Source organism: Zerene cesonia, chromosome 5 (assembly GCF_012273895.1).
Source record: "Zerene cesonia ecotype Mississippi chromosome 5, Zerene_cesonia_1.1, whole genome shotgun sequence".
NCBI classification, from domain to species: domain Eukaryota; kingdom Metazoa; phylum Arthropoda; class Insecta; order Lepidoptera; family Pieridae; genus Zerene; species Zerene cesonia.
The window spans coordinates 4,116,659-4,124,335 of NC_052106.1; positions in this window are offsets into that span (position 1 = coordinate 4,116,659).

Consider the following 7,677-nt stretch of genomic DNA (forward strand, 5'->3'; position numbering starts at 1 on the left):
ACACCCATCTCCGTACCATTCTCAGTCATTTCCATTATTCTTCTCATCAGTTCTCTGCCTATCCTTTCCTAAATCATGGCAATCTATTTAAAACCAGGTCTTTTGCCAATTTGTGCAAAATTAGAAAATTATGATACTATCCTAATATTATAAAATTGCAACATTAATACATTATTTTTCAACCTCTGCTTTACGCTTAATATTACTGTACCTAAATACTAAGCTGTATTATAGTAGGTATGATATAAATTCTTATACATAAATTAAAGCAGATTAAGAACTGAAATCTATAAAGCAAAAGACATTTATGTATTTAATGTTTCGGGCGCATTGCTTTCTTCTGAAATTCTCCGCTATACTCAATGATAAAAAGTGGTCTTAAATTTAAGTAGGTTTATTTAAATGAAAAATGGAACATCGAGGATAAAGGAGTAACAAAAAACATGCATACAAAAATATGCAATTTTTTCTTTGTAAGCAGGGTGATTACGACAAATCGTATCATCTTCTTACATATAAATTGTCTTTCTTCAAAGCCCTTGCAAATGTAATGTGTATTTCTGGAAGGCAGGGACGATTATTATAAGCCCCGTACTTTTCAGAGTGAGACGATATTATGTCATATTATATTATATCATCGATTTAGTAGGAAAATTAACTCTTCATTTTTGGATAAATTGACGGTCCTTCGGTGAAGTGTAGGTACTGTTTTTTATACATTCACAAAAACTGTGATATAGTTTATTATGCTGTATGAATAAACAGACAATAATAAGAAACCCTTTCAGATCAAAACACGCTATTAATCAATAACTGAAATAATTAATAGTATGGTAATAAATTAGCATTTTCCGTATATGTATTTTTAATTAAATTATTAATGAATTTTTAGATTTACATTTATCTATGTAATGTTCAACGTGTGAACCTATTGAATAATTTAAATAACGATTAATCGTAAGAAAAGAGTATTCTTTTTGAGATTTTGTTGTTTTAATGTGTTTGAATACTTCTTACATAGTGAGGATTTCAAATGAGAAGTAAATTTTATGACAAGTTTATACATTAAACGCTCATATATATTTGAATAAGTATTTATACATAGCATTTAAAAAATATATATTTTCCAACATAAAAAAAGGCGCCAATTTAATTTGTAATAATTAAATAGTATAAAGATTGTTCCACCTAAATGTATAATCAATGTATTTTTCTTTTTTCCTAAATCCAGACACATGACATTTAATCCAAAACAATAATTTATTTCGGTCTCTCAGGAGCATATATCGAGACAGTACAAATGCGTATCACGAACGTAGTGATGTTTTCTAGTTTAAGTCGAATTAAATTTAAATTATTTGCCATCTAATACGTCACGAAGTGGACGGGTTTATGTCCATTAAGTTGACTTACCAAAATTCAAATTTGACTTGATTATTTTTGGTGTAACACAATTTTTGTTAACAGTATAAAGATGGCTATCAGTTTTCTAAATTAATTATATTTCACGATCTAAATATCATAAAATCAATTTACAATCCTGTGAAATGCGCATATGCCATTTACATATTACAAATAATATTATTTCTTCTCAACGATCTCCTAATAAAACTGCATAATTTAATGATTTGTTCAAGTGTGCAAAATTTCATGATCGAAGCTTACATTTTACATTGTAGCAGAATTTAATACTGAATGTGACATTTTTGTATTCGTTCGCCCAAGTGCACTGTTAACTAAAAGTGCACTTAGAATTCCAGTGATGAAATTCTGGGTGATTGTTAGATATGTAGGTGCAGGCATTAAAAAGATTTCATTGTTAAATTTTGTATGACTCTTTCTACATTTGGTACTCTGTATTGAGAATGTGTAGAAAATAAAACCCGGTCCTTTTAACTTTCCAATTAGATTATTATTTGTTTTTACTTACTTTTATTTATACACGTACTTACTATTTCTCATATAAGTGGGAAAGGCAAACAATAATAATTACATATTTGCGTATATAAATTTATCCCATTTGCATAGATTAACAGTAATTAATACGCAGTGAGTCGTATTTCCGTACGAAATATATGTATATGTGTGCAAATAGGATTAAATTATATACAGGTATATGAAAGATTGCTTTTTTCTACGTATTGCGATTATTAGTTTATTGCTGTCTTTCCATTAAAATTTGTACATTTTTCATAAATGTAGGATATTTTTATCGTGATACTTGGATCGATTGTGTGTATGTAGGTGTATTCTAATAAAAATGTGTGTACGTGTAGGTGTATTCTAATAAAAATGCATTGCCAATGGCTATTAGAAAGTTGTTCGACGATGAAGTAATCAGAATAAGTATTTCAATTACACTTGGATAGATAGCTTAAGCCACTTTTTTAGCCGACTCGTATTATTTTCTCGTTAAAAAAGTAAAACAACTGAGATATTACAATAACAGAGGACCTTTTGTAATAATAAAATAGAAAATGTCCATACAACCCGCCATCTTGTCAATACCGTGTCAAAACAACGCGGTTAAAATGGAGTTGATATTCAATTGAAAAACAATTTTTTCTTGTTGTTATAGTACCTACATAGAACATTTATTACATATACTCACTTGCGCTCATGTATATAAAAAATTCCATACATCGTCCTACACTTGTTTGCTTGCGTGTTAATAAGTAAAAATAGCCTCTATCTATGCAGGCATGTCCTTTCATAGATTGCATAACCACTTACCATCAGGTGGGGTTGTAGACAATGCCTGGCTACCTAATTAAGAAATATATTCATAATCATAGATAATATAGCTCCTTCTGTATCTTCCAAAAAATTATGGCTAAGATATGTTACTGTGTAATAATTGTGAAAAACAGCATTTGTGTATTTTTATGCATTAATTGATAAAAACATCAATTCATAAATTTTTATCCGACGTTCCTAAAAAAGGAAGAGGTTTTCAATTAGCAATCTAATTCTCCTTTTTGTTTTTCCTTTTGTTACTAACTCCGTGGATTTTCAATAGATTTCCATGATTCCTCTTGTATTTGATAGGAAGATGTTGTCATTTGGTCACATTTTACAATTTGGAGTTTTACCTCTCCCCGAGGAACGGCGGACTTATTCGTAAAAAGGATTATATTGTAACTAGCTGCGCCCCGCGGTTTCACCCGCGTAAGTCCGTATCCCGTAGGAATATCGGGATAAAAAGTTGCCTATATGTTATTCCAGTTGTCCAGCTATCTGCTTACCAAATTTCATTGCAATCGGTTCAGTAGTTTTTGCGTGAAAGAGTAACAAACATCCATACATCCATACATCCAAACAAACTTTCGCATTTATAATATTAATAGGATTATTTTAAATAAAAGTATCATTGAATACTGATCAATTTAGAACAAAACTGCCTTGTGCTAGAACTGAAAGGTCAAGTCAATTTTCCGCAACGCTAAATTCACTTCTTTGATATGAACTTTCTTGAGATGAAGTTTTCTTTTATTTCGCGAACTAAACAACGCCATTAGCTTGTGAAATTAGTAGGCACGTAATTGACAACTACTTCAGTATGTTCTAGAAACTTTGTACTGCAAAATTTTGGTGATTTTTTTACGTATTTTTTTTTTATTTTATTTTATTTTATTTTATATGTATCATAGCGATTCAAGGAGATCTTTTGCATTTAAGCCACGAGAGCCTGTTATTACTATGACCATTCTACAAAAGTTTATTGTGTTTTGTTTTGTATTTCGTTTTGAATATAAATATTAAGTTAAAAAAATATATATTTTTTATCAACATTCTCATTATCAATCATACATTTGCTTCGATTATACGATATAAATAAGTTAATTGATTCAAATTGATTTAATGCTTCTGTTTTGTTTAACTAATACACGTTAATATCATGTTTAATTGCAATCATTTATACAAGCAAACACATGTTTACTTAGTGATAATTATTACCTATTCAGCGTCGTTTTACCCGCTTGAACATCAATGGTAACGAGTGGTTAATTAAAGTATGATTAACTAAGCTAGTGAGGTATTTAAACATACACATTACTAGGTGGTTATTTCATTGTTAATTCTCTTTTATTATCGTAATTGATTTATTAAGAAATTGGTAATGTAATATAAAAGATAGGACAGAACTGAAATCTTCATAGGCAATATAATAGCAATAAAATTAGCAGCTGTGTGTATCTTATACTCGGTACCTACTATTGTTACACTGGGCGGGCATGAGTTCACTCGATCGAGCCTTTCAACTCAGAGCCCGAATCAGCTTAACTTTGGAACTACGAATACGTGTGTGTGCGGTGTACAAAAACAAGTTTTTACATATAAAATGTTTATAATGAAGTAAACTAAACACAACACAATGATTTTCTTTTGCGTATGTTCTGAAAATGAATGACATAGTATTACTTTCAATATAATAAAACATTGAAAGAAAGAGTACGTATCAATTGATTGTACATTATACGTAACGAATAGCAGCAATTGGACTAAATTGTCTGGATTACTTTGCTTTTACGAGTACCTATATCTTTCGAATTGAGCAAATAAACTTTTTAATGGTGTCTGAGCTTCTGAAAGACTAACGATTACGATTCGAAACACGAGTATGAGAAAATCTTACATCTAATCTAATTAGAACAGACAATTTAGGTCGATATAAAATTGTGTATTTGTACAGAATAAACAGTAAAATGTCCTCTTAGGACAAATAAGAAAAGGTCGAGTTTTTTCTAGGCTTAGTAGCTGTAACTCATATTTATTAAAGTTGTATTCTGTATAAATGGAGTACCTTCATACTTATAATTTGTATTCAGTTATGAGAATGGCTTCACGACGTTATGTGTATAATCAACGAGACACAAACTAGCGTTTTGGCTACAGCTTCGAGCGCGTAGTCATTCCCATGGGAATGTACAATTCACTCTTTAGCCTGAAAGTCACACAATAAAATAGGTGACGCAGACAAAGAAACACATTATTGCATTCACAATATTACTATGAAAAAATGAATGTTAGACGGCCTGTTTATTCTACTAGAAACTAGGTACCTACTTACTACAGATATTATAAAAAAATAATCATTCCAGTGCAGTAGTAAGATGGTGGTTCGCTTGGGGGTAAGCGATCAAAACCGCCCATGTACATTTGCTGAGTTTTGGTCGCAAATGTAAGTGCGTTAGGATAAGGAAAGTATTGACGACGGGATGAAGGAATATACTAATGTACTGTAACCGAACGACACACTAGATGCATGCTACAATTTGACAATCTTCGGTGGGTGTGTGGTACCGTGCCCGATTTAAGCTGATCCAATTCGTGCCGAATTGGATAAAATATGTAGAAATCACCATCGTTGTCATCATCTATCGAATGTAGGAATCGAAGGGCTAATTTCGCATTTTCGTTGATTTTTTTTCAAAGATAAACTCGTCGTTAGTTTAACATGATTCGTCGGTTGTCAGGTTGTTATTAATATGTTATTACTATGTATATACGCATCTAACAATTATTTTCACTAGTAATAGTTCTGAAGGGCACATAGGCTACCTTCTCCGTATCAAATACGTAAAATGCTAATTGTATTTGGTAAGTATTAGAAACGGCTGTTTTTTTTTATTTAAAAAAAAGTCTCACATTCAAAAGCAATTTCATTTTTTTTGCTATAAATGTAAAAAAATATTAATTACATCAGCCACCAAGTATTTCGCTTAAAAAGATTTATATAGCGTTTATTTCCAAGATTTCTCTGTATTGTGTTTTAATTGGCCGCATAAATTGAACTGAGAAAAACAAAGTTTTCATTTATTTACGAAATTAAAATTAAAAATTTTAGTAGAAAATGTTTTAGAGAAATTGTCCCTGTTTTCTGTACCCACTAATTGAGTAACTCAAAAGTTGACCACCCATCCTGTTTAGGATCGTGCGAACTGTTAGGCAAGCCATACACGCTACGGTCTACCGTAGAGGTCATCTGTGCAGCTATGCCTGTGCAGGTTAACCAAACATTGGTAGCGTGTATGGGGAAATTCCGGTGTACCGGAGCGGTCTTCAGTTCTTTTTGCGATGGCATCGAATGAGGACGATGACGCATAATGAGGTACACCGTACGGCGTCACTCGAAAGAATTGATTTTCGATCTTGCGCCGGTCGCCTGCGCAGGCTCAAAAAACTGCACAGGTCTATTCCCACACACATTCCGGTCTACCTGCGCAGGCATACTTGCTCAGGTGGACCTTTCCGGCAGACCGTAGCGTGTATGGCTTGCCTTACTTAACCTTGATATTTTGTTTATTAATTTTCAGGACTATGCAACAACGAATTGTTGCATAGTCCTGAAAATTTTAACTGTCTGACTATCATGGTCCATTTCAGATGGAAAATGTAAAGCAATCTGCATTTATCATTACTTTATAAACATGATGTATGCAATAAGATTATTCAGTAATAGTCATTATATAAGTAATAATTGCTAATATAATTAAATTTAATACATTTATGAAATAAGAGTCATTGTTGAAACGGTCTCGCCTATTAATATTGATGACGTATCTGATGGTAGTTATATTTATAATTTAGATTTGTTTTTGATTATTAATAATAACAATTAAATATAAAAACAAAATAAACTTAACCCTATAACATATTCAGTCGAGAAAGATTTTGAGGGCATACAAAAATTATTGTATGTAATGATAAGTACGATGCTTCGGATTTATTATTTTTCCTGTTATCTACAACCAAAACGTGTATTTAATGGACTATTTATTTTAATGTTTCTTTTTTCTTTATTCATTATGACCGTGTGTATATTTTATTACTATTACCTAATGTATATTTTATTTAAATTTATCATTCTTATTATTATTTGTTTACTTGTTTGTGTGTATTATATGTTATTATTGTGTTTTTGTTTATACGTATGCCCATATTTAGGCTCTGCTCTACTATTTTACCTTAGTTTCATTTATTTCAGTCCAACCGTTTGCTTGAAAGAAAACGCTTGCTATCGATAAACCGTCATTTGTTTTATTGTACATGTAATTGCTTACAATAATAAAGCATAAATAAAATGAATAAATTTGCTCTAAGCTGAATTTTGGTTTTTAGTCAAATTGAGTAGATCATGTTTCATACTGAATCAAGTCATTCTACGCGCGAGAACTTAAGTGAGCTGAGTTTAATCTTTAGTTACATCATACATGGACTTTATAATTAATTAATCGAGCCTTCTTATAAGCTCTCGAGAAAACTGTCTGCAACAACATCTTGAAAGAACAATTTCCTACATTGAATATTCCATTCAATTTTAATTTGAGTTCACATGTTATGTGAAATAAAAAAAGCATGACATGAAAAATGATAATTCAAAATACTCGTGATAATCTGCCCATTTGTTGTTACTTGCCACAACTGCTAATATACGCCTAATAAGTTCATTATGCACACAATAAGACATGCTAATGTTTAAATATATGCATGATTTGGGTGTTGCATATAATTGTCACTACTTTTTATTAAATACTATATTTCCATATCCATATTTGTTGGTTGATTTGTTAATAATGAAATGTGATTTGATAACTGATATATTTAATGTCTAATTAGGACCATTCTAATTAAGTATCAAATGGCCTAACAAAAGTACCTTCTCCTCATCACAAT